At 50.6% G+C, this 21,533-nt stretch overlaps 29 non-coding genes and 35 pseudogenes across 29 annotated transcripts; all 64 read right to left on the bottom strand.

The window, feature by feature from the left end:
* Positions 1 to 80: 80 nt before the first annotated feature.
* Positions 81 to 199, bottom strand: LOC143953327 (5S ribosomal RNA). The gene has a single exon (XR_013268420.1). It is a non-coding gene; the product is annotated as a 5S ribosomal RNA (ribosomal RNA).
* An 849-nt stretch (positions 200 to 1,048) lies between these two features.
* Positions 1,049 to 1,167, bottom strand: LOC143952997 (5S ribosomal RNA). Its single transcript, XR_013268120.1, has one exon. It is a non-coding gene; the product is annotated as a 5S ribosomal RNA (ribosomal RNA).
* A 109-nt stretch (positions 1,168 to 1,276) lies between these two features.
* On the bottom strand, positions 1,277 to 1,395 carry LOC143946802 (5S ribosomal RNA; annotated as a pseudogene).
* Positions 1,396 to 1,504: 109 nt separating this feature from the next.
* Positions 1,505 to 1,623, bottom strand: LOC143945586 (5S ribosomal RNA; annotated as a pseudogene).
* Positions 1,624 to 1,732: 109 nt separating this feature from the next.
* On the bottom strand, positions 1,733 to 1,851 carry LOC143952348 (5S ribosomal RNA). Its single transcript, XR_013267533.1, has one exon. It is a non-coding gene; the product is annotated as a 5S ribosomal RNA (ribosomal RNA).
* Positions 1,852 to 1,961: 110 nt separating this feature from the next.
* On the bottom strand, positions 1,962 to 2,080 carry LOC143950407 (5S ribosomal RNA). Its single transcript, XR_013265812.1, has one exon. It is a non-coding gene; the product is annotated as a 5S ribosomal RNA (ribosomal RNA).
* A 109-nt stretch (positions 2,081 to 2,189) lies between these two features.
* On the bottom strand, positions 2,190 to 2,308 carry LOC143952336 (5S ribosomal RNA). Its single transcript, XR_013267522.1, has one exon. It is a non-coding gene; the product is annotated as a 5S ribosomal RNA (ribosomal RNA).
* A 109-nt stretch (positions 2,309 to 2,417) lies between these two features.
* LOC143951345 (5S ribosomal RNA) lies at positions 2,418 to 2,536 on the bottom strand. Its single transcript, XR_013266626.1, has one exon. It is a non-coding gene; the product is annotated as a 5S ribosomal RNA (ribosomal RNA).
* A 109-nt stretch (positions 2,537 to 2,645) lies between these two features.
* LOC143952263 (5S ribosomal RNA) lies at positions 2,646 to 2,764 on the bottom strand. The gene has a single exon (XR_013267457.1). It is a non-coding gene; the product is annotated as a 5S ribosomal RNA (ribosomal RNA).
* Positions 2,765 to 9,110: 6,346 nt separating this feature from the next.
* On the bottom strand, positions 9,111 to 9,229 carry LOC143952338 (5S ribosomal RNA). Its single transcript, XR_013267524.1, has one exon. It is a non-coding gene; the product is annotated as a 5S ribosomal RNA (ribosomal RNA).
* A 109-nt stretch (positions 9,230 to 9,338) lies between these two features.
* LOC143945476 (5S ribosomal RNA) lies at positions 9,339 to 9,457 on the bottom strand (annotated as a pseudogene).
* A 109-nt stretch (positions 9,458 to 9,566) lies between these two features.
* On the bottom strand, positions 9,567 to 9,685 carry LOC143954940 (5S ribosomal RNA; annotated as a pseudogene).
* Positions 9,686 to 9,794: 109 nt separating this feature from the next.
* On the bottom strand, positions 9,795 to 9,913 carry LOC143946202 (5S ribosomal RNA). The gene has a single exon (XR_013265189.1). It is a non-coding gene; the product is annotated as a 5S ribosomal RNA (ribosomal RNA).
* A 109-nt stretch (positions 9,914 to 10,022) lies between these two features.
* Positions 10,023 to 10,141, bottom strand: LOC143953145 (5S ribosomal RNA). The gene has a single exon (XR_013268254.1). It is a non-coding gene; the product is annotated as a 5S ribosomal RNA (ribosomal RNA).
* Positions 10,142 to 10,251: 110 nt separating this feature from the next.
* Positions 10,252 to 10,370, bottom strand: LOC143947398 (5S ribosomal RNA; annotated as a pseudogene).
* A 109-nt stretch (positions 10,371 to 10,479) lies between these two features.
* On the bottom strand, positions 10,480 to 10,598 carry LOC143954215 (5S ribosomal RNA). Its single transcript, XR_013269227.1, has one exon. It is a non-coding gene; the product is annotated as a 5S ribosomal RNA (ribosomal RNA).
* A 110-nt stretch (positions 10,599 to 10,708) lies between these two features.
* Positions 10,709 to 10,827, bottom strand: LOC143948642 (5S ribosomal RNA; annotated as a pseudogene).
* A 109-nt stretch (positions 10,828 to 10,936) lies between these two features.
* Positions 10,937 to 11,055, bottom strand: LOC143945793 (5S ribosomal RNA; annotated as a pseudogene).
* Positions 11,056 to 11,156: 101 nt separating this feature from the next.
* LOC143949389 (5S ribosomal RNA) lies at positions 11,157 to 11,271 on the bottom strand (annotated as a pseudogene).
* A 109-nt stretch (positions 11,272 to 11,380) lies between these two features.
* On the bottom strand, positions 11,381 to 11,499 carry LOC143945076 (5S ribosomal RNA; annotated as a pseudogene).
* A 109-nt stretch (positions 11,500 to 11,608) lies between these two features.
* LOC143944084 (5S ribosomal RNA) lies at positions 11,609 to 11,727 on the bottom strand (annotated as a pseudogene).
* Positions 11,728 to 11,836: 109 nt separating this feature from the next.
* LOC143948452 (5S ribosomal RNA) lies at positions 11,837 to 11,956 on the bottom strand (annotated as a pseudogene).
* Positions 11,957 to 12,065: 109 nt separating this feature from the next.
* LOC143954399 (5S ribosomal RNA) lies at positions 12,066 to 12,184 on the bottom strand. The gene has a single exon (XR_013269394.1). It is a non-coding gene; the product is annotated as a 5S ribosomal RNA (ribosomal RNA).
* Positions 12,185 to 12,293: 109 nt separating this feature from the next.
* Positions 12,294 to 12,412, bottom strand: LOC143943542 (5S ribosomal RNA; annotated as a pseudogene).
* A 109-nt stretch (positions 12,413 to 12,521) lies between these two features.
* Positions 12,522 to 12,640, bottom strand: LOC143943988 (5S ribosomal RNA; annotated as a pseudogene).
* Positions 12,641 to 12,749: 109 nt separating this feature from the next.
* On the bottom strand, positions 12,750 to 12,868 carry LOC143944122 (5S ribosomal RNA; annotated as a pseudogene).
* Positions 12,869 to 12,977: 109 nt separating this feature from the next.
* On the bottom strand, positions 12,978 to 13,086 carry LOC143948894 (5S ribosomal RNA; annotated as a pseudogene).
* A 109-nt stretch (positions 13,087 to 13,195) lies between these two features.
* LOC143946279 (5S ribosomal RNA) lies at positions 13,196 to 13,314 on the bottom strand (annotated as a pseudogene).
* A 109-nt stretch (positions 13,315 to 13,423) lies between these two features.
* Positions 13,424 to 13,542, bottom strand: LOC143952324 (5S ribosomal RNA). Its single transcript, XR_013267511.1, has one exon. It is a non-coding gene; the product is annotated as a 5S ribosomal RNA (ribosomal RNA).
* Positions 13,543 to 13,651: 109 nt separating this feature from the next.
* On the bottom strand, positions 13,652 to 13,770 carry LOC143952130 (5S ribosomal RNA). The gene has a single exon (XR_013267337.1). It is a non-coding gene; the product is annotated as a 5S ribosomal RNA (ribosomal RNA).
* Positions 13,771 to 13,879: 109 nt separating this feature from the next.
* LOC143950317 (5S ribosomal RNA) lies at positions 13,880 to 13,998 on the bottom strand. The gene has a single exon (XR_013265730.1). It is a non-coding gene; the product is annotated as a 5S ribosomal RNA (ribosomal RNA).
* A 109-nt stretch (positions 13,999 to 14,107) lies between these two features.
* Positions 14,108 to 14,226, bottom strand: LOC143944131 (5S ribosomal RNA; annotated as a pseudogene).
* Positions 14,227 to 14,335: 109 nt separating this feature from the next.
* Positions 14,336 to 14,454, bottom strand: LOC143951932 (5S ribosomal RNA). Its single transcript, XR_013267158.1, has one exon. It is a non-coding gene; the product is annotated as a 5S ribosomal RNA (ribosomal RNA).
* Positions 14,455 to 14,563: 109 nt separating this feature from the next.
* Positions 14,564 to 14,682, bottom strand: LOC143953994 (5S ribosomal RNA). The gene has a single exon (XR_013269025.1). It is a non-coding gene; the product is annotated as a 5S ribosomal RNA (ribosomal RNA).
* A 109-nt stretch (positions 14,683 to 14,791) lies between these two features.
* LOC143951931 (5S ribosomal RNA) lies at positions 14,792 to 14,910 on the bottom strand. The gene has a single exon (XR_013267157.1). It is a non-coding gene; the product is annotated as a 5S ribosomal RNA (ribosomal RNA).
* Positions 14,911 to 15,019: 109 nt separating this feature from the next.
* On the bottom strand, positions 15,020 to 15,138 carry LOC143951584 (5S ribosomal RNA). The gene has a single exon (XR_013266842.1). It is a non-coding gene; the product is annotated as a 5S ribosomal RNA (ribosomal RNA).
* A 109-nt stretch (positions 15,139 to 15,247) lies between these two features.
* LOC143952767 (5S ribosomal RNA) lies at positions 15,248 to 15,366 on the bottom strand. The gene has a single exon (XR_013267912.1). It is a non-coding gene; the product is annotated as a 5S ribosomal RNA (ribosomal RNA).
* Positions 15,367 to 15,475: 109 nt separating this feature from the next.
* Positions 15,476 to 15,594, bottom strand: LOC143947865 (5S ribosomal RNA; annotated as a pseudogene).
* A 109-nt stretch (positions 15,595 to 15,703) lies between these two features.
* LOC143944195 (5S ribosomal RNA) lies at positions 15,704 to 15,822 on the bottom strand (annotated as a pseudogene).
* Positions 15,823 to 15,931: 109 nt separating this feature from the next.
* LOC143945893 (5S ribosomal RNA) lies at positions 15,932 to 16,050 on the bottom strand. Its single transcript, XR_013265160.1, has one exon. It is a non-coding gene; the product is annotated as a 5S ribosomal RNA (ribosomal RNA).
* A 109-nt stretch (positions 16,051 to 16,159) lies between these two features.
* Positions 16,160 to 16,278, bottom strand: LOC143954645 (5S ribosomal RNA). Its single transcript, XR_013269617.1, has one exon. It is a non-coding gene; the product is annotated as a 5S ribosomal RNA (ribosomal RNA).
* A 109-nt stretch (positions 16,279 to 16,387) lies between these two features.
* Positions 16,388 to 16,506, bottom strand: LOC143946418 (5S ribosomal RNA; annotated as a pseudogene).
* Positions 16,507 to 16,615: 109 nt separating this feature from the next.
* LOC143946451 (5S ribosomal RNA) lies at positions 16,616 to 16,734 on the bottom strand (annotated as a pseudogene).
* A 109-nt stretch (positions 16,735 to 16,843) lies between these two features.
* On the bottom strand, positions 16,844 to 16,962 carry LOC143954214 (5S ribosomal RNA). The gene has a single exon (XR_013269226.1). It is a non-coding gene; the product is annotated as a 5S ribosomal RNA (ribosomal RNA).
* Positions 16,963 to 17,072: 110 nt separating this feature from the next.
* On the bottom strand, positions 17,073 to 17,191 carry LOC143949153 (5S ribosomal RNA; annotated as a pseudogene).
* Positions 17,192 to 17,300: 109 nt separating this feature from the next.
* LOC143944728 (5S ribosomal RNA) lies at positions 17,301 to 17,419 on the bottom strand (annotated as a pseudogene).
* A 101-nt stretch (positions 17,420 to 17,520) lies between these two features.
* Positions 17,521 to 17,635, bottom strand: LOC143949388 (5S ribosomal RNA; annotated as a pseudogene).
* Positions 17,636 to 17,744: 109 nt separating this feature from the next.
* Positions 17,745 to 17,863, bottom strand: LOC143946302 (5S ribosomal RNA; annotated as a pseudogene).
* A 109-nt stretch (positions 17,864 to 17,972) lies between these two features.
* LOC143944090 (5S ribosomal RNA) lies at positions 17,973 to 18,091 on the bottom strand (annotated as a pseudogene).
* A 109-nt stretch (positions 18,092 to 18,200) lies between these two features.
* On the bottom strand, positions 18,201 to 18,319 carry LOC143954171 (5S ribosomal RNA). Its single transcript, XR_013269186.1, has one exon. It is a non-coding gene; the product is annotated as a 5S ribosomal RNA (ribosomal RNA).
* A 109-nt stretch (positions 18,320 to 18,428) lies between these two features.
* On the bottom strand, positions 18,429 to 18,547 carry LOC143953568 (5S ribosomal RNA). The gene has a single exon (XR_013268638.1). It is a non-coding gene; the product is annotated as a 5S ribosomal RNA (ribosomal RNA).
* Positions 18,548 to 18,656: 109 nt separating this feature from the next.
* Positions 18,657 to 18,775, bottom strand: LOC143944502 (5S ribosomal RNA; annotated as a pseudogene).
* A 109-nt stretch (positions 18,776 to 18,884) lies between these two features.
* Positions 18,885 to 19,003, bottom strand: LOC143945301 (5S ribosomal RNA; annotated as a pseudogene).
* Positions 19,004 to 19,112: 109 nt separating this feature from the next.
* LOC143944121 (5S ribosomal RNA) lies at positions 19,113 to 19,231 on the bottom strand (annotated as a pseudogene).
* A 109-nt stretch (positions 19,232 to 19,340) lies between these two features.
* LOC143949197 (5S ribosomal RNA) lies at positions 19,341 to 19,449 on the bottom strand (annotated as a pseudogene).
* Positions 19,450 to 19,558: 109 nt separating this feature from the next.
* LOC143946390 (5S ribosomal RNA) lies at positions 19,559 to 19,677 on the bottom strand (annotated as a pseudogene).
* Positions 19,678 to 19,786: 109 nt separating this feature from the next.
* On the bottom strand, positions 19,787 to 19,905 carry LOC143952739 (5S ribosomal RNA). The gene has a single exon (XR_013267887.1). It is a non-coding gene; the product is annotated as a 5S ribosomal RNA (ribosomal RNA).
* A 109-nt stretch (positions 19,906 to 20,014) lies between these two features.
* Positions 20,015 to 20,133, bottom strand: LOC143952129 (5S ribosomal RNA). Its single transcript, XR_013267336.1, has one exon. It is a non-coding gene; the product is annotated as a 5S ribosomal RNA (ribosomal RNA).
* A 109-nt stretch (positions 20,134 to 20,242) lies between these two features.
* On the bottom strand, positions 20,243 to 20,361 carry LOC143951033 (5S ribosomal RNA). Its single transcript, XR_013266343.1, has one exon. It is a non-coding gene; the product is annotated as a 5S ribosomal RNA (ribosomal RNA).
* Positions 20,362 to 20,470: 109 nt separating this feature from the next.
* LOC143947700 (5S ribosomal RNA) lies at positions 20,471 to 20,590 on the bottom strand (annotated as a pseudogene).
* A 109-nt stretch (positions 20,591 to 20,699) lies between these two features.
* Positions 20,700 to 20,818, bottom strand: LOC143943711 (5S ribosomal RNA; annotated as a pseudogene).
* A 109-nt stretch (positions 20,819 to 20,927) lies between these two features.
* LOC143954997 (5S ribosomal RNA) lies at positions 20,928 to 21,046 on the bottom strand (annotated as a pseudogene).
* A 109-nt stretch (positions 21,047 to 21,155) lies between these two features.
* LOC143950782 (5S ribosomal RNA) lies at positions 21,156 to 21,274 on the bottom strand. Its single transcript, XR_013266117.1, has one exon. It is a non-coding gene; the product is annotated as a 5S ribosomal RNA (ribosomal RNA).
* Positions 21,275 to 21,383: 109 nt separating this feature from the next.
* LOC143949060 (5S ribosomal RNA) lies at positions 21,384 to 21,492 on the bottom strand (annotated as a pseudogene).
* Positions 21,493 to 21,533: the final 41 nt, after the last annotated feature.

Here is a 21,533-nt window from a genome sequence, read left to right as displayed (position 1 = left end):
ACAAAAGCCAAGGTGGTCACCTCGGGCAATCGAGAGGAAAAATACAGCAGGTCGCCAAAGCCAACAACATAATGGAAAAATGCCTACGACACCTGGTATTCCCAGGCGGTCTCCCATCCAGGTACTAACCAGGCCCGACCCTGCTTAGTATCCGAGATCAGACGAGATCGAGCGCATTCAGGGTGATGTGGCCGTAGGCGATCTTGCACCCTACTTACAACTCTCTTGACAAAAGCCAAGGTGGTCACCTCGGGCAATCGAGAGGAAAAATACAGCACTGGGATTCTAACTGCACATAAGTGAAAACATAGGAATATAGCTGGTAAATTGACTGTTCTTATTTTCCGATAACGGTAACTTCTCTTGTATACACATGGTACCCGTTCTGGATATCGCAACCATCCCCTGCCCTATCTTATCCCTTTACCCCTTTTTCCTCACCCCTTTACCTTCCCTGATCCCCCTATATCCTAATACTCTTACAGAGCTTTAGAATGATATGACTTAGTAACTACTCATAGGCTTTAACTGAGGAAGCATCACGTTATCGAGCTGACTCGGAGGAGGCACGTATAGCTGACAGGGCTATTTTAGGTGTGTGATTCTACTTCATGTCTCCTTACCCTCACAGCGTGATCCCTGTAGGGGTGAGTGTAGGGAGATATGCACTACCTGTCTCCCATATAAGTACAGACTAGAAATACTCCTATACTATAACAATCATATGTCGCCTTTCAGGGTTTGGTTTGGAGGGACTAATGGTCAGTTAAACTTTCTTGTTCAATTTTACAATATTTGTGATGTTATGAATACTGTACTATATTTCCCGTATGTGTGAAATTATATATATCTCTCAGAAATTACTGTATGTTCCGGAAACAATGTTCAGTTTTCCGAGACTATGTACCAAAGTCGATTATGACTGTTGATGTTATGTGTATTTCGCCTTTCTGTCAACTGCATTTGTTTCAGAATAAAAATTTGTTTAAAAAAAAAAAAAAAAAAAAAAATACAGCAGGTCGTCAAAGCCAACAACATAATGGAAAAAAGCCTACGGCACCGGGTATTCCCAGGCGGTCTCCCATCCAGGTACTAACCAGGCCCGACCCTGCTTAGCATACGAGATCAGACAAGATCGAGCGCATTCAGGGTGATGTGGCCGTAGGCGATCTTGCACCCTACTTACAACTCTCTTGACAAAAGCCAAGGTGGTCACCTCGGGCAATCGAGAGGAAAATTACAGCAGGTCGCCAAAGCCAACAACATAATGGAAAAAAGCCTACGGCACCTGGTATTCCCAGGCGGTCTCCCATCCAGGTACTAACCAGGCCCGACCCTGCTTAGAATCCGAGATCAGACAAGATCGAGCGCATTCAGGGTGATGGGGCCATAGTCGATCTTGCACCCTACTTACAACTATCTTGACAAAAGCCAAGGTGGTCACCTCGGGCAATCGAGAGGAAAAATACAGCAGGTCGCCAAAGCCAACAACATAATGGAAAAAAGCCTACGGCACCTGGTATTCCCAGGCGGTCTCCCATCCAGGTACTAACCAGGCCCGACCCTGCTTAGTATCCGAGATCAGACGAGATTGAGCGCATTCAGGGTGATGTGGCTGTAGGCGATCTTGCACCTTACTTACAACTCTCTTGACAAAAGCCAAGGTGGTCACCTCGGGCAATCGAGAGGAAAAATACAGCAGGTCGCCAAAGCCAACAACATAATGGAAAAAAGCCTACGGCACCTGGTATTCCCAGGCGGTCTCCCATCCAGGTACTAACCAGGCCCGACCCTGCTTAGCATCCGAGATCAGACGAGATCGAGCGCATTCAGGGTGATGTGGCCGTAGGCGAACTTTGCACCCTACTTACAACTCTCTTGACAAAAGCCAAGGTGGTCACCTCGGGCAATAGAGAGGAAAAATACAGCAGGTCGCCAAAGTCAACAACATAATGGAAAAAAGCCTACGGCACCTGGTATTCCCAGGCGGTCTCCCATCCAGGTACTAACCAGGCCCGACCCTGCTTAGCATCCGAGATCAGACGAGATCGAGCGCATTCAGGGTGATGTGGCCGTAGGTGATCTTGCACCCTACTTACAACTCTCTTGACAAAAGCCAAGGTGGTCACCTCGGGCTATGGAGAGGAAAAATACAGCAGGTCGCCAAAGCCAACAACATCATGGAAAAAAGCCTACGGCACCTGGTATTCCCAGGCGGTCTCCCATCCAGGTACTAACCAGGCCCGACCCTGCTTAGCATCCGAGATCAGACGAGATCGAGCGCATTCAGGGTGATGTGGCCGTAGGCAATCTTGCACCCTACTTACAACTCTCTTGACAAAAGCCAAGGTGGTCACCTCGGGCAATCGAGAGGAAAAATACAGCAGGTCGCCAAAGCCAACAACATAATGGAAAAAAGCCTACGGCACCTGGTATTCCCAGGCGGTCTCCCATCCAGGTACTAACCAGGCACGACCCTGTTTAGCATCCGAGATCAGATGAGATCAAGTGCATTCAGGGTGATGTGGCCGTAGACAATCTTGCACCCTACTTACAAATCTCTTGACAAAAGCCAAGGTGGTCACCTCGGGCAATCGAAAGGAAAAATACAGCGGGTCGCCAAAGCCAACAACATAATGGAAAAAAGCCTACGGCACCTGGTATTCCCAGGCGGTCTCCCATCCAGGTACTAACCAGGCCCGACCCTGCTTAGCATCCAAGATCAGAGGAGATCGAGCGCATTCAGGGTGATGTGGCCGTAGGCGATCTTGCACCCTACTTACAACTCTCTTGACAAAAGCCAAGGTGGTCACCTCGGGCTATGGAGAGGAAAAATACAGCAGGTCGCCAAAGCCAACAACATAATGGAAAAAAGCCTGGGGGCGCATGCGCGAAGCTCACCATGACGGACGCATCCCGTTAGAGCTGCGCTCTCACCGCCGCAATCCCGAGCCATAGCACTGCATTCCCAGTCGGCAATCACCTCGATCTTTGAGGACCCACGTAGCGGACCGCCCTGTGCTTCTCCCGGAATGGTTCTGACCGGCCACCGGGGCAAAAATAAGCCGAAACCAATCAAAGAAGCACTGGCGCGTGCTTCCTCCAAAATGGCGGCGAAGGCCTCAGCGGCGGCCCAGCTCACTACCAGCCCGCAACATCATGGGAGCAGCGATGAGGAGGACACCTCCACGGAGTGTATGAACATACCGCAACCTACCTCACAGACAGGTATGTCCCAAGCAGACTTCTTGAAACACATGGAGACCATGCTCCACAAAGCCCTCAAAGCCACATCCGACCAAATAACAGACAGACTTACCCGTGAGATCCGTGACCTAGGCCAGCGCACAGCAGACCTCGAAACGAGGGCAGACGATACGGAACTCACAATACAAGAATTGGTCCGTGACCAAGCAAGCCTCCGAGATGACAACGCGGTCCTCCTATCCCGTTTAGAGGACGCAGAAAACCGCTCACGGAGATCAAATCTTCGCCTTCGTGGCATCCCCGAGACGGTAGACGACTTGCAGTCTTTTACGACCGCTCTCTTTCAAGAACTGTCCCCGTCGATCCCGATCGAACGTCTTGAATTCGATCGGATTCATAGAGCCTTAACGTGTCGTCAACCCGAAGGCCCTCCCCCGAGATATCATAGTGAAACTTCACTACTTCCGAACGAAAGAGCAACTGATTTCGGCCGCACGAAACAAACAAGATCTGCTATTTCAAGGCCACGCATATCAGCTCTTCACCGATCTTGCACCCTCGACGATTGCAAAGAGACGTGCCATGAAACCGCAGCTCCAAATATTGATGCAACATCAGATAAAATATGCTTGGCGCTTCCCTTTTGCGCTCCACTTCTCCTTTCAAGGTCAACAACATACCTGTTCTTCATCCGAAGCCCTACAGAATTTATTGGAATCTCTCCACCTTGTGGCACCTGAACCTCGAGACACATCTCTCCCACGCACTCCAGCTCGTCCTGCTCCCTACTCCTATGCAGCCACACCAAGACGGAATCGTCAAGCTACTCCAAGCTCCTCTTCTGCTAAGCGGGACACCCCGAAACGTTCCTCCAGCGTAGGCTTCCCTAGCCCGAAGGTCTTTATTCCCCGCTGAGAAACGCTCTTACCAGCTTTTTTGCCCTACTTTTTGCTTTGGCGTCCTCATTTTTTTGAGTCGTCAGTTCTTGGGACTTGCAAACCCTGATCTTCTCACAGTATTCTGTTTATCTCTTTTTCTTTTTGTTTTTTTGTTTTAGCATGGACATCTCTACCAACCATACGATTCTTATGATAGTTTCTCCACAGCTATATCGTAAAGCGAATCATATACTTCCCTTCCCCCCCCCCCCCCCTCCCCCCCCCTCCCCCCCCCTTTTTTTTTTTTTTTTATATATTTTTTATATATATATAATTTTTGATCTATTTTTACCCCCCATACTGTTACTTCACGGTTCACTTTTTACTGTGATTGAAACCCCTTTACACCTCTTTTATGTACACTTGAACTGCCACATTCATCTGGTAGAGTTTGTTGTTATTAAGTTTTGTTTTTTAACTATACTGTTAAATGTTACTTCAACGGGTACGCGGCGGTGAGCAGTCACTGCTCCCCCCATTTGTTGATGCACACTCCGCCTGCCCGCCCTCTGGTCGGGCGGACCGCAACACCAATTTGTTGGGCGGTGTGCCTTTGCTCGCACCGCCTCACACCTCTTCCCCCCTCCCTGCACAAACTTTTCCTGCTCTTACTTTTTCTTTTCCTCTGCTATACCCCTCCCCTCCCTTTCTTTCTTCTTGGCTGGTCGGCCCACTCGGGCCCTAACGGGTCCCCCGAACATACTCTTTCCCTTACGCAATGGCCCCCCTGAACATTTTGTCCTTAAATGTTAAAGGACTTAACTCACCACAAAAACGGGTCAAGGCATTTCGCACGTTTCTTACCCTGAAGGCCGGCATAGTGGCCCTTCAGGAAACCCATTTCTCTAAGCACACTACCCCCAAATTCTTTCACTCCAAATATCCTCAGGTCTTTACAGCCTCCGCAGACACGAAACACAGAGGGGTCCTTCTTGCCTTTCACCATACCCTTCTATTCACCCCCGGAACCGAAATTAAAGACCCTGAGGGTCGATACCTTATACTCACAGGTCTACTCCAGGACACGGCTGTCACAATAGTCTCCTACTACGCTCCTAATACGAATCCCAACCCGTTCTTCTCCCACCTCCTTCAGGTCATCCGAACACACCACCTCGGTGCCCTATTTATGTGCGGTGATTCCAATCAAGTTCTTTACCCACACCTCGATAGGTCACCCTACTCCCCGGAACAACTGGCCCCCTCCATGAAACTCCGCAAACAATTTCAAAAGGCGGCACTGGTAGACACCTGGAGGGAATGTAATCCCCTTAAGAAAAACTATACCTTCTATTCTAATCCCCATAAGTCTTTCTCTAGAATAGACCATATCTTTATACCTGTAGCATCTGCTCCCACTCTCCTTCACTCACGCATTTACCCCATTACTTGGTCAGACCACTGCGCTACAATCACGACTGTTTCTTCCATTATCCCTCCTCCCGTTAGCAGAGAATGGAGCATGAATGAAACTCTCCTTTCCAACCAATCATATTGTCTAGATATCCAAGTAGCCCTCACGGAATACCTCACCCACAACACCACCCCAGGTATCTCCCCCACTCTCCTCTGGGAGGCTCACAAACCGGTTATTAGGGGCACGTGTATCTCTGTCGCCTCACAGCTCCAGAAGCTCAGGCAAGAGCGTTCCTCCCAACTAGAGGCCACCCTCCACCAACACTATCTCTCTTTCCAATCTGACCCTACGGTTTCTAATAGGTTGGCGTTCGAGAAAACTAAACTAGAGCTAGACCTACTTTTAACTGAAGAAGCTGATAAGCAACTCCGTAGATCCTCCCACACTGCTTACATTAAAGCCAACAAGCCCGATACTTTTTTGGCGATGCGTTTAAAGAACCCCGAGAAATCATATAAGCCCATAAGACTTCGAATATCACAAAGAGGTCCCACCAGTAACCCCGCTAAAATTCTCACTGAGTTCTCCACTCAATTGTCAAAGCTATACGCAGCCACATCATCCTTCCCTACTTCTCAAGCTGATGCCCTGCTCCGCCCTCTACAACTACCCCAGCTATCTCCTACAAATCTCGACACAATCGAAGCCCCTATTGCTTTATCTGAAGTATTGGCGGCCATCAAATCTCTCAAACCTCATAAGCGTCCCGGACCCGACGGATTACCTGCAGCCTACTACAAAAAATTCTCTGATACGCTAGCCCCAATCCTTACACACTCCTTTAATTCTATCCTCCAGGGTCAGTCTCTGGGCAGGGACACATTGACAGCCATTATCACCATGATCCCCAAACCCAATTCTGACCACTCAATTTGGTCCAATTTTAGGCCCATCTCTTTGCTCAACGTGGACATCAAGATCCTTGCCAAGGTCTTGGCCCTATGCCTGAACCCGATTATAGGTGGATTGATCCATAAAGACCAAGTGGGATTTATTCCCCAGAGGCAAGCTAGTGACAATATCCGTCGTGTGATTCTCCTCCAACATATAGCAAAATCGAGAAACATCCCTATGCATTTGCTCTCGCTTGATATACGCAAAGCGTTCGACACGGTATCCTGGCCATACCTTCACTATATTTTACAACGTTGGGGCTTCGGCCCCCATTTTCTAAGTTGGATAAACGCTTTGTATGCCCATCCCCAAGCTTACGTTAGATATGCTGGTTCACGCTCATCGCCCTTTCCCATTCAAAGGGGGACGAGACAGGGATGCCCCCTCTCCCCCATCCTATTTGCATTAGCAATAGAACCCCTGGCGGCTCTGATTAGGGCACACCCCGATATACGCGGTCTCGAGTTAGCTTCAAAGTTATGCTTGTTTGCCGACGACGCCCTACTTTTCGTCACAACCCCCCACATTACTTTACCTAACCTCTGTAAGCTTCTAGATAGCTTCGCTACTATATCGGGCCTAGAAGTCAATCAAACTAAATCCAAGGCCCTCAATGTGTCCCTGCCAACAGATGACCTTAAACGGCTACAAAATAATTTCCCTTTCTTATGGTCCTCATCCTCCATCCCTTACCTAGGCATCCAATTGACGAACGACCCGTCCTCCCTCTACCGTACAAATTACCTTCCCTTACTCAAGAGATTTACGAGTATCTTGGCTTCTTGGCAGCCGCTTTGTGTCTCGTGGCTGGGTAGAATTACAGCGGTCAAGATGTCCCTTCTACCTAAATTACTCTACCTCTACAGAGTTCTCCCCACCACGGTTCCCCCGTATTTCCATCGTATCATGCAAAATAAAACCTTTAAATATATTTGGGAGCCGACCAGACCGAGGATTGCTAGATCTGTTCTCTTCCGCCACAAGACACAGGGCGGCCTAGGGGTGCCCAACTTCTTACAGTATTATAGAGCAGCTCAAGTGGCCCAACTAGCTCTTTACCATGCTACATCAGAAATTCCCTTGTGGGTTAGCCTTGAAGCTGTAGATGTCCACCCCATTGCCATTTCCAACCTACTCTGGTTACCCCATTCCAAGAGAGGCCCCCTCACAAATCCAGTTACCGTGCATTCCCTGAAAATTTGGGACGCTTCTCGTAAATCCTCCGCACTCATATCCACGCATACTCCATTGTTATCTATTTTTGGTAACCCGCTCTTCCCCCCGGCTCTCACTGAACCAGGCCTTTTTACAACCTGGTTCGGAGCAGGCATAACCAGAGTCTTAGACCTCTTGAGGGGCGGATCGCCAAAAACATTCCATGAACTCCAGGAACAATATCACCTTCCCAGTGTGGAATACTTCTGTTACCTTCAGATTCTACACTTCTTACAATCTCTCCCTAAGCCCAGCCCGACCCAACACCACATATCATTTTTTGAAAAAATATGCAACTCACATGCCCCAGGTGTCATATCGCAATTATATGCTCACCTCAATTTCCCCCCCCCCCCGTCCCTCCCACCATACGCAACGAGGTGGTCGGCCGATCTGTCTATAGACCTAGACGTTGACGCCTGGAGCGAGATTTGGACTAATACCAAGAACGCATCTCAAAATGTTGTTGCCTCTGAGGCCAATTTTAAAGTATTAATGCGTTGGTACCTAGTGCCAGCTAGAATCGCCAAATACGTTCCAGGATACTCGGCGTTCTGTTTTAGGGGTTGTAACACTGCTGGCACCCACCTGCACATCTGGTGGACGTGTCCGGTAGCCCAGCAATTCTGGGTAGCAGTGTTCCAAATGGCATCCACTTTATTCAAACTCACTTTACAGCCAGACCCTGTCTTCGCTCTACTCAATAAGTCTCCTGAATGTTGCACTCGCAATCAATTGAAACTTTTTCTCCAGCTTACAACTGCAGCGAAACAAACCATAGCACACGCCTGGAAAACCCCAACTTTACCCCTGCCTGCCGTTAAGAATAGGGTAACGCAGGCCATGATCCACAGTAGGACTGAAGCCAAATTCCTTGACCGTCTCCCCAAGCACAATAAAATCTGGCAACCATGGGCTGATCACTTTTTGCCTGTTAATGTCCACTTAGATGCATTGGACTGCTGATATAGCATGTTCAATACTACCCGAACTCTTGTTCTTTGTAGGCCCCCGTGCCTGGGTGGGTCGGCCAGCCCTTTCCCTCCTGTCTCACTCCCCTTCCCCTTCCCTGTTTCTCCCAGTCTTACTTTCACACCTCTTGCTTTTCTTCCCCTTCTCCTAATATGTCCCCCTCACTGAAAATTGTCTATTACACAGGCCAACAATCCCTGCCTGGGATTGACCCACAAACTTAGGAAGGTTTTTTCCCTCGTTCTGAAGTTTCTATTATCTTATTACCTTCCTGTTCTCATATTTGTTGTGCATTTGTAATGTATCTTTTCATGCCTACTCTACTTTACTGTTCGGGTCTTGACACCCGTTGTATATGCAAAGTACTTGATACATTGTCGCAAAATGTTCTGTAATTCTGCACACCAACAAGTGAACTACACTGTGTAACTGTTATGATGCTTGTTAATAAAATATGTTTCAAGAAAAGCCTACGGCACCTGGTATTCCCAGGCGGTCTCCCATCTAGGTACTAACCAGGCCCGACGCTGCTTAGCATCCGAGATCAGACGAGATCGAGCGCATTCAGGGTGATGTGGCCGTAGGCGATCTTGCTTCCTACTTACAACTCTCTTGACAAAAGCCAAGGTGGTCAACTCGGGCAATCGAGAGGAAAAATACAGCAGGTCGCCAAAGCCAACAACATAATGGAAAAAAGCCTACGGCACCTGGTATTCCCAGGCGGTCTCCCATCCAGGTTCTAACCAGGCCTGACCCTGCTTAGCATCCGAGATCAGACGAGATCGAGCGCATTCAGGGTGATGTGGCCGTAGGAGATCTTGCCCCCTACTTACCACTCTCTTGACAAAAGCCAAGGTGGTCACCTCGGGCAATCGAGAGGAAAAATACAGCAGGTCGCCAAAGCCAACAACATAATGGAAAAAAGCCTACGGCACCTGTTATTCCCAGGCGGTCTCCCATCCAGGTACTAACCAGGCCTGACCCTGCTTAGCATCCGAGATCAGACGAGATCGAGCGCATTCAGGGTGATGTGGCCGTAGGAGATCTTGCACCCTACTTACCACTCTCTTGACAAAAGCCAAGGTGGTCACCTCGGGCAATCGAGAGGAAAAATACAGCAGGTCGCCAAAGCCAACAACATAATGGAAAAAAGCCTACGGCACCTGGTATTCCCAGGCGGTCTCCCATCCAGGTACTAACCAGGCCCGACCCTGCTTAGCATCCGAGATCAGACGAGATCGAGCGCATTCAGGGTGATGTGGCCATAGGCGATCTTGCACCCTACTTACAACTCTCTTGACAAAAGCCAAGGTGGTCACCTCGGGCAATCGAGAGGAAAAATACAGCAGGTCGCCAAAGCCAACAACATAATGGAAAAAAGCCTACGGCACCTGGTATTCCCAGGCGGTCTCCCATCCAGGTACTAACCAGGCCCGACCCTGCTTAGCAGCGGAGATCAGACGAGATCGAGCGCATTCAGGGTGATGTGGCCGTAGGCGATCTTGCACCCTACTTACAACTCTCTTGACAAAAGCCAAGGTGGTCACCTAGGACAATCGAGAGGAAAAATACAGCGGGTCGCCAAAGCCAACAACATAATGGAAAAAAAGCATACGGCACATGGTATTCCCAGGCGGTCTCCCATCCAGGTACTAACAAGGCCCGACCCTGCTTAGCATCGGAGATCAGACGAGATCGAGCGCATTCAGGGTGATGTGGCCGTAGGCGATCTTGCACCCTACTTACAACTCTCTTGACAAAAGCCAAGGTGGTCACCTCGGGCAATCGAGAGGAAAAATACAGCAGGTCGCCAAAGCCAACAACATAATGGAAAAAAGCCTATGGCACCTGGTATTCCCAGGCGGTCTCCCATCCAGGTACTAACCAGGCCCGACCCTGCTTAGCATCCGAGGTCAGACGAGATTGAGTGCATTCAGGGTGATGTGGCCGTAGGCAATCTTGCACCCTACTTACAACTCTCTTGACAAAAGCCAAGGTGGTCACCTCGGGCAATCGAGAGGAAAAATACAGCAGGTCGCCAAAGCCAACAACATAATGGAAAAAAAGCCGACGGCACCTGGTATTCCCAGGCGGTGTCCCATCCAGGTACTAACTAGGCCAGACCCTGCTTAGCATGAGAGATCAGACGAGATCGAGCGCATTCAGGGTGATGTGGCCATAGGCGATCTTGCCCCCTACTTACAACTCTCTTGACAAAAGCCAAGGTGGTCACCTCGGGCAATCGAGAGGAAGAATACAGCAGGTCGCCAAAGCCAACAACATAATGGAAAAAAGCTTACGGCACCTGGTATTCCCAGGCAGTCTCCCATCCAGGTACTAACCAGGCCCGACCCTGCTTAGTATCCGAGATCAGACGAGATCGAGTGCATTCAGAGTGTTGTGACCGTATGCAATCTTGCACCCTACTTACAACTCTCTTGACAAAAGCTAAGGTGGTCACCTCGAGAGGAAAAATACAGCAGGTCGCCAAAGCCAACAACATAATGGAAAAAAGCCTACGGCACCTGGTATTGGCTGTCTCCCATCCAGGTACTAACCAGGCCCGACCCTGCTTAGCATCCGAGATCAGACGAGATCGAGCGCATTCAGGGTGATGTGGCCGCAGGCGATCTTGCACCCTACTTACAACTCTCTTGACAAAAGCCAAGGTGGTCACCTCGGGCAATCGAGAGGAAAAATACAGCAGGTCGCCAAAGCCACCAACATAATGGAAAAAAGCCTACGGCACCTGGTATTCCCAGGCGGTCTCCCATCCAGGTACTAACCAGGCCCGACCCTGCTTAGCATCCGAGATCAGACTAAATCAAGCGCATTCAGGGTGATGTGACCGCAGGCGATCTTGCACCCTACTTACAACTCTCTTGACAAAAGCCAAGGTGGTCACCTCTGGCAATCGAGAGTTAAAATACAGCAGGTCGCCAAAGCCAACAACATAATGGAAAAAAGCCTACGGCACCTGTTATTCCCAGGCGGTCTCCCATCCAGGTACTAACCAGGCCAGACCCTGCTTAGCATCCGAGATCAGACGAGATCAAGTGCATTAAGGGTGATGTGGCCGTAGGCAACCTTGCACCCTACTTACAACTCTCTTGACAAAAGCCAAGGTGGTCACCTCGGGCAATCGAGAGGAAAAATACAGCAGGTCGCCAAAGCCAACAACATAATGGAAAAAAGCCTACAGCACCTGGTATTCCCAGGCGGTCTCCCATCCAGGTACTGAACCAGGCCCGACCCTGCTTGGCATCCGAGATCAGACGAGATCGAGCGCATTCAGGGTGATGTGGAATTAGGCAATCTTGCACCCTACTTACAACTCTCTTGACAAAAGCCAAGGTGGTCACCTCGGGCAATCGAGAGGAAAAATACAGCAGGTCGCCAAAGCCAACAACATAATGGAAAAAAGCCTACGGCACCTGGTATTCCCAGGCGGTCTCCCATCCAGGTACTTACCAGGCCCGACCCTGCTTGGCATCCGAGATCAGACGAGATTGAGCGCATTCAGGGTGATGTGGCCGTAGGCGATCTTGCACCCTACTTACAACTCTCTTGACAAAAGCCAAGGTGGTCACCTCGGGCAATCGAGAGGAAAAATACAGCAGGTCGCCAAAGCCAACAACATAATGGAAAAAAGCCTACGGCACCTGGTATTCCCAGGCGGTCTCCCATCCAGGTACTAACCAGGCACAACCCTGCTTAGCATCTGAGATCAGACGAGATTGAGTGCATTCAGGGTGATGTGGCCATAGGCAATCTTGCACCCTACTTACAACTCTCTTGATAAAAGCCAAGGTGGTCACCTCGGGCAATCGAGAGGAAAAATACAGCAGGTCGCCAAAGCCAACAACATAATGGAAAAAAGCGTACGGCACCTGGTATTCCCAGGCGGTCTCCCATCCAGGTACTAACCAGGACTGACCCTGCTTAGCATCCGAGATCAGACGAGATCGAGTGCATTCAGGGTGATGTGGCCGTAGGCAATCTTGCACCCTACTTACAACTCTCTTGACAAAAGCCAAGGTGGTCACCTCGGGCAATCGAGAGGAAAAATACAGCAGGTCGCCAAAGCCAACAACATAATGGAAAAAAGCCTACGGCACCTGGTATTCCCAGGCGGAATGCCATGCAGGTACTAACCAGGCCCGACCCTGCTTAGCATCCGAGATCAGACGAGATCGAGCGCATTCAGGGTGATGTGGCCGTAGGCGATCTTGCACCCTACTTACAACTCTCTTGACAAAAGCCAAGGTGGTCACCTCGAGCAATTGAGAGGAAAAATACAGCAGGTCGCCAAAGCCAACAACATAATGGAAAAAAGCCTACGGCATCTGGTATTCCCAGGCGGTCTCCCATCCAGGTACTAACCAGGCCTGACCCTGCTTAGCTTCCGAGATCGAGCGCATTCAGGGTGATGTGGCCGTGGGCAATTTTGCAGCCTACTTAAAACTCTCTTGACAAAAGCCAAGGTGGTCACCTCGGGCAATCGAGAGGAAAAATACAGCAGGTCGCCAAAGCCAACAACATAATGGAAAAAAGCCTACGGCACCTGGTATTCCCAGGCGGTCTCCCATCCTGGTACTCACCAGGGCCGACCATGCTTAGCATCCGAGATCAGACGAGATTGAGAGCATTCAGGGTGATGTGGCCGTAGGCGATCTTGTGCCCTACTTACAACTCTCTTGACAAAAGCCAAGGTGGTCACCTCGGGCAATCGAGAGGAAAAATACAGCAGGTCGCCAAAGCCAACAACATAATGGAAAAAAGCCTACGGCACCTGGTATTCCCAGGCGGTCTCCCATCCAGGTACTAACCAGGCCCGACCCTGCTTAGCATCCGAGATCAGACGAGATCGAGCGCATTCAGGGTGATGTGGCCGTAGGCGATCTTGCCCCCTACTTACAACTCTCTTGACAAAAGCCAAGGTGGTCACCTCGGGCAATCGAGAGGAAAAATACAGCAGGTCGCCAAAGCCAACAACATAATGGAAAAAAGCCTACGGCACCTGGTATTCCCAGGCGGTCTCCCATCCAGGTACTAACCAGGCCCGACCCTGCTTAGCATCCAAGATCAGACGAGATCGAGCGCATTAAGGGTGATGTGGCCGTAGGCGACCTTGCACCCTACTTACAACTCTCTTGACAAAAGCCAAGGTGGTCACCTCGGGGAATCAAGAGGAAAAATACAGCAGGTCGCCAAAGCCAACAACATAATGGAAAAAAGCCTACAGCACCTGGTATTCCCAGGCGGTCTCCCATCCAGGTACTAACCAGGCCCGACCCTGCTTAGCATCCGAGATCAGATGAGATCGAGCGCATTCAGGGTGATGTGGCTGTAGGTGATCTTGCACCCTACTTACAACTCTCTTGACAAAAGCCAAGGTGGTCACCTCGGGCAATTGAGAGGAAAAATACAGCAGGTCGCCAAAGCCAACAACATAATGGAAAAAAGCCTACGGCACCTAGTATTCCCAGGCGGTCTCCCATCCAGGTACTAACCAGGCCCAACCCTGCTTAGCATAAGAGATCAGACGAGATCGAGCGCATTCAGGGTGATGTGGCCGTAGGTAATCTTACTCCTTACTTACAACTCTCTTGACAAAAGCCAAGGTGGTCACCTCGGGCAATCGAGAGGAAAAATACAGCATGTCGCCAAAGCCAACAACATAATGGAAAAAAGCCTACGGCACCTGGTATTCCCAGGCGGTCTCCCATCCTGGTACTAACCAGGCCCGACCCTGCATAACATCCGAGATCAGACGAGATCGAGCGCATTCAGGGTGATGTGGCCGTAAGCGATCTTGCGCCCTACTTACAACTCTCTTGACAAAAGCCAAGGTGGTCACCTCGGGCAATTGAGAGGAAAAATACAGCAGGTCGCCAAAGCCAACAACATAATGGAAAAAAGCCTACGGCACCTAGTATTCCCAGGCGGTCTCCCATCCAGGTACTAACCAGGCCCAACCCTGCTTAGCATAAGAGATCAGACGAGATCGAGCGCATTCAGGGTGATGTGGCCGTAGGCAATCTTCCTCCTTACTTACAACTCTCTTGACAAAAGCCAAGGTGGTCACCTCGGGCAATCGAGAGGACAAATACAGCATGTCGCCAAAGCCAACAACATAATGGAAAAAAGCCTACGGCACCTGGTATTCCCAGGCGGTCTCCCATCCTGGTACTAACCAGGCCCGACCCTGCATAACATCCGAGATCAGACGAGATCGAGCGCATTCAGGGTGATGTGGCCGTAAGCGATCTTGCGCCCTACTTACAACTCTCTTGACAAAAGCCAAGGTGGTCACCTCGGGCAATCGAGAGGAAAAATACAGCAGGTCGCCAAAGCCAACAACATAATGGAAAAAAGCCTACGGCACCTGGTATTCCCAGGTGGTCTCCCATCCAGGTACTAACCAGGCCCGACCCAGCTTAGCATCCGAGATCAGACGAGATCGAGCGCATTCAGGGTGATGTGGCCGCAGGCGATCTTGCACCCTACTTACAACTCTCTTGACAAAAGCCAAGGTGGTCACCTCGGGCAATCGAGAGGAAAAATACAGCAGGTCGCCAAAGCCAACAACATAATGGAAAAAAGCCTACGGCACCTGGTATTCCCAGGCGGTCTCCCATCCAGGTACTAACTAGGCCCGACCCTGCTTAGCATCCGAGATCAGACGAGATCGAGCGCTTTCAGGGTGATGTGGCCGTATGCGATCTTGCATCCTACTTACAACTCTCTTGACAAAAGCCAAGGTGGTCACCTCGGGCAATAGAGAGGAAAAATACAGCAGGTCGCCAAAGCCAACAACATAATGGAAAAAAGCCTACGGCACATCGTATTCCCAGGCGGTCTCCCATCCAGATACTAACCAGGCCCGACCCTGCTTAGCATCCGAGATCAGACAAGATCGAGCGCATTCAGGGTGATGTGGTCGTAGGCAATCTTGCACCCTACTTACAACTCTCTTGACAAAAGCCAAGGTGGTCACCTCGGGCAATCGAGAGGAAAAATACAGCAGGTCGCCAAAGCCAACAACATAATGGAAAAAAGCCTACGGCACCTGGTATTCCCAGGCGGTCTCCCATCCAGGTACTAACCAGGCCTGATCCTGCTTAGCATCCGAGATCAGACGAGATCGAGCGCATTCAGGGTGATGTGGCCGTAGGTGATCTTGCACCCTACTTACAACTCTCTTGACAAAAGCCAAGGTGGTCACCTCGGGCTATGGAGAGGAAAAATACAGCAGGTCACCAAAGCCAACAACATAATGGAAAAAAGCCTACGGCACCTGGTATTCCCGGGCGGTCTCCCATCCAGGTACTAACCAGGCCCGACCCTGCTTAGCATCCGAGATCAGACGAGATCGAGCGCATTCAGGGTGATGTGGCCGTAGGCGATCTTGCTCCCTACTTACAACTCTCTTGACAAAAGCCAAGGTGGTCAACTCGGGCAATAGAGAGGAAAAATACAGCAGGTCGCCAAAGCCAACAACATAATGGAAAAAAGCCAACGGCACCTGGTATTCCCAGGCGGTCTCCCATCCAGGTACTAACCAGGCCCGACCCTGCTTAGCATCCGAGATCAGACAAGATCGAGCGCATTCAGGGTGATGTTGCCGTAGGCAATCTTGCACCCTACTTACAACTCTCTTGACAGAAGCCAAGGTGGTCACCTCGGGCAATCGAGAGGAAAAATACAGCAGGTCGCCAAAGCCAACAACATAATGGAAAAAAGCCTACGGCACATGGTATTCCCAGGCGGTCTCCCATCCAGGTACTAACCAGGCCCGATCCTGCTTAGCATCCGAGATCAGACAAGATCGAGCGCATTCAGGGTGATGTGGCCATAAGCTATCTTGCACCCTACTTACAACTCTCTTGACAAAAGCCAAGGTGGTCACCTCGGGCAATCGAGAGGAAAAATCCAGCAGGTCGCCAAAGCCAACAACATAATGGAAAAAAGCCTATGGCACCTGGTATTCCCTGGCGTTCTCCCATTCAGGTACTAACCAGGCCCGACCCTGCTTAGCATGCGAGATCAGACGAGATCGAGCGCATTCAGGGTGATGTGGCCGTAGGCGATCTTGCACCCTACTTACAACTCTCTTGACAAAAGCCAAGGTGGTCACCTCGGGCAATCGAGAGGAAAAATACAGCAGGTCGCCAAAGCCAACAACATAATGGAAAAAAGCCTATGGCACCTGGTATTCCCAGGCGGTCTCCCATCCAGGTACTAACCAGGCCCGACCCTGCTTAGCATCCGAGGTCAGACGAGATTGAGTGCATTCAGGGTGATGTGGCCGTAGGCAATCTTGCACCCTACTTACAACTCTCTTGACAAAAGCCAAGGTGGTCACCTCGGGCAATCGAGAGGAAAAATACAGCAGGTCGCCAAAGCCAACAACATAATGGAAAAAAAGCCGACGGCACCTGGTATTCCCAGGCGGCGTCCCATCCAGGTACTAACTAGGCCAGACCCTGCTTAGCATGAGAGATCAGACGAGATCGAGCGCATTCAGGGTGATGTGGCCATAGGCGATCTTGCCCCCTACTTACAACTCTCTTGACAAAAGCCAAGGTGGTCACCTCGGGCAATCGAGAGGAAGAATACAGCAGGTCGCCAAAGCCAACAACATAATGGAAAAAAGCTTACGGCACCTGGTATTCCCAGGCAGTCTCCCATCCAGGTACTAACCAGGCCCGACCCTGCTTAGCAGCCGAGATCAGACGAGATCGAGTGCATTCAGAGTGTTGTGGCCATATGCAATCTTGCACCCTACTTACAACTCTCTTGACAAAAGCTAAGGTGGTCACCTCGAGAGGAAAAATACAGCAGGTCGCCAAAGCCAACAACATAATGGAAAAAAGCCTACGGCACCTGGTATTGGCTGTCTCCCATCCAGGTACTAACCAGGCCCGACCCTGCTTAGCATCCGAGATCAGACGAGATCGAGCGCATTCAGGGTGATGTGGCCGCAGGCGATCTTGCACCCTACTTACAACTCTCTTGACAAAAGCCAAGGTGGTCACCTCGGGCAATCGAGAGGAAAAATACAGCAGGTCGCCAAAGCCACCAACATAATGGAAAAAAGCCTACGGCACCTGGTATTCCCAGGCGGTCTCCCATCCAGGTACTAACCAGGCCAGACCCTGCCTAGCATCTGAGATCAGACGAGATCGAGCGCATTCAGGGAGATGTGGCCGTAGGCGATCTTGCACCCTACTTACAACTCTCTTGATAAAAGCCAAGGTGGTCACCTCGGGCAATCGAGAGGAAAAATACAGCAGGTCACCAAAGCCAACAACATAATGGAAAAAAGCCTACGGCACCTGGTATTCCCAGGCGGTCTCCCATCCAGGTACTAACCAGGCCCGACCCTGCTTAGCATCCGAGATCAGACGAAATCAAGCGCATTCAGGGTGATGTGACCGCAGGTGATCTTGCCCCCTACTTACAACTCTCTTGACAAAAGCCAAGGTGGTCACCTCTGGCAATCGAGAGTTAAAATACAGCAGGTCGCCAAAGCCAACAACATAATGGAAAAAAGCCTACGGCACCTGTTATTCCCAGGCGGTCTCCCATCCAGGTACTAACCAGGCCAGACCCTGCTTAGCATCCGAGATCAGACGAGATCGAGTGCATTAAGGGTGATGTGGCCGTAGGCAACCTTGCACCCTACTTACAACTCTCTTGACAAAAGCCAAGGTGGTCACCTCGGGCAATCGAGAGGAAAAATACAGCAGGTCGCCAAAGCCAACAACATAATGGAAAAAAGCCTACGGCACCTGGTATTCCCAGGCGGTCTCCCATCCAGGTACTAACCAGGCCCGACCCTGCTTGGCATCCGAGATCAGACGAGATTGAGCGCATTCAGGGTGATGTGGCCGTAGGCGATCTAGCACCCTACTTACAACTCTCTTGACAAAAGCCAAGGTGGTCACCTCGGGCAATCGAGAGGAAAAATACAGCAGGTCGCCAAAGCCAACAACATAATGGAAAAAAGCCTACGGCACCTGGTATTCCCAGGCGGTCTCCCATCCAGGTACTAACCAGGCACAACCCTGCTTAGCATCTGAGATCAGACGAGATTGAGCGCATTCAGGGTGATGTGGCCATAGGCAATCTTGCACCCTACTTACAACTCTCTTGACAAAAGCCAAGGTGGTCACCTCGGGCAATCGAGAGGAAAAATACAGCAGGTCGCCAAAGCCAACAACATAATGGAAAAAAGCGTACGGCACCTGGTATTCCCAGGCGGTGTCCCATCCAGGTACTAACCAGGACTGACCCTGCTTAGCATCCGAGATCAGACGAGATCGAGTGCATTCAGGGTGATGTGGCCGTAGGCGATCTTGCACCCTACTTACAACTCTCTTGACAAAAGCCAAGGTGGTCACCTCGGGCAATCGAGAGGAAAAATACAGCAGGTCGCCAAAGCCAACAACATAATGGAAAAAAGCCTACGGCACCTGGTATTCCCAGGCGGAATGCCATGCAGGTACTAACCAGGCCCGACCCTGCTTAGCATCCGAGATCAGACGAGATCGAGCGCATTCAGGGTGATGTGGCCGTAGGCGATCTTGCACCCTACTTACAACTCTCTTGACAAAAGCCAAGGTGGTCACCTCGAGCAATTGAGAGGAAAAATACAGCAGGTCGCCAAAGCCAACAACATAATGGAAAAAAGCCTACGGCATCTGGTATTCCCAGGCGGTCTCCCAACCAGGTACTAACCAGGCCTGACCCTGCTTAGCTTCCGAGATCGAGCGCATTCAGGGTGATGTGGCCGTGGGCAATTTTGCAGCCTACTTAAAACTCTCTTGACAAAAGCCAAGGTGGTCACCTTGGGCAATCGAGAGGAAAAATACAGCAGGTCGCCAAAGCCAACAACATAATGGAAAAAAGCCTACGGCACCTGATATTCCCAGGCGGTCTCCCATCCTGGTACTCACCAGGCCCGACCCTGCTTAGCATCCGAGATCAGACGAGATTGAGAGCATTCAGGGTGATGTGGCAGCAGGCGATCTTGCACCCTACTTACAACTCTCTTGACAAAAGCCAAGGTGGTCACCTCGGGCAATCGAGAGGAAAAATACAGCAGGTCGCCAAAGCCAACAACATAATGGAAAAAAGCCTACGGTACCTGGTATTCCCAGGTGGTCTCCCATCCAGGTACTAACCAGGCCCGACCCTGCTTAGCATCCGAGATCAGACAAGATCGAGCGCATTCAGGGTGATGTGGCCGTAGGCGATCTTGCACCCTACTTACAACTCTCTTGACAAAAGCCAAGGTGGTCACCTCGGGCAATCGAGAGGAAAAATACAGCAGGTCGCCAAAGCCAACAACATAATGGAAAAAAGCCTACGGCACCTGGTATTCCCAGGCGGTCTCCCATCCAGGTACTAACCAGGCCCGACCCTGCTTAGCATCCAAGATCAGACGAGATCGAGCGCATTAAGGGTGATGTGGCCGTAGGCGACCTTGCACCCTACTTACAACTCTCTTGACAAAAGCCAAGGTGGTCACCTCGGGGAATCAAGAGGAAAAATACAGCAGGTCGCCAAAGCCAACAACATAATGGAAAAAAGCCTACAGCACCTGGTATTCCCAGGCGGTCTCCCATCCAGGTACTAACCAGGCCCGACCCTGCTTAGCATCCGAGATCAGACGAGATCGAGCGCATTCAGGGTGATGTGGCTGTAGGTGATCTTGCACCCTACTTACAACTCTCTTGACAAAAGCCAAGGTGGTCACCTCGGGCAATTGAGAGGAAAAATACAGCAGGTCGCCAAAGCCAACAACATAATGGAAAAAAGCCTACGGCACCTAGTATTCCCAGGCGGTCTCCCATATCAGGTACTAACCAGGCCCAACCCTGCTTAGCATAAGAGATCAGACGAGATCGAGCGCATTCAGGGTAATGTGGCCGTAGGCAATCTTACTCCTTACTTACAACTCTCTTGACAAAAGCCAAGGTGGTCACCTCGGGCAATCGAGAGGAAAAATACAGCATGTCGCCAAAGCCAACAACATAATGGAAAAAAGCCTACGGCACCTGGTATTCCCAGGCGGTCTCCCATCCTGGTACTAACCAGGCCCGACCCTGCATAACATCCGAGATCAGACGAGATTGAGCGCATTCAGGGTGATGTGGCCGTAAGCGATCTTGCGCCCTACTTACAACTCTCTTGACAAAAGCCAAGGTGGTCACCTCGGGCAATCGAGAGGAAAAATACAGCAGGTCGCCAAAGCCAACAACATAATGGAAAAAAGCCTACGGCACCTGGTATTCCCAGGTGGTCTCCCATCCAGGTACTAACCAGGCCCGACCCAGCTTAGCATCCGAGATCAGACGAGATCGAGCGCATTCAGGGTGATGTGGCAGCAGGCGATCTTGCACCCTACTTACAACTCTCTTGACAAAAGCCAAGGTGGTCACCTCGGGCAATCGAGAGGAAAAATACAGCAGGTCGCCAAAGCCAACAACATAATGGAAAAAAGCCTACGGCACCTGGTATTCCCAGGCGGTCTCCCATCCAGGTACTAACCAGGCCCGACCCTGCTTAGCATCCGAGATCAGACGAGATCGAGCGCATTCAGGGTGATGTGGCCGTATGCGATCTTGCATCCTACTTACAACTCTCTTGACAAAAGCCAAGGTTGTCACCTCGGGCAATCGAGAGGAAAAATACAGCAGGTCGCCAAAGCCAACAACATAATGGAAAAAAGCCTACGGCACCTGGTATTCCCAGGCGGTCTCCCATCCAGGTACTAAGCAGGCCCGACCATGCTTAGCATCCGAGATCGAGCGCATTCAGGGTGATGTGGCCGTAGGAGATCTTGCATCCTATTTACAACTCTCTTGACAAAAGCCAAG

The sequence above is a fragment of the Lithobates pipiens genome, unplaced genomic scaffold (assembly GCF_037356315.1).
Source record: "Lithobates pipiens isolate NorthernLeopardFrog02 unplaced genomic scaffold, aLitPip1_a1.2 Scaffold_30, whole genome shotgun sequence".
Lineage (NCBI taxonomy): Eukaryota > Metazoa > Chordata > Amphibia > Anura > Ranidae > Lithobates > Lithobates pipiens.
This window is presented reverse-complemented; position numbering and strand designations above follow the sequence as displayed.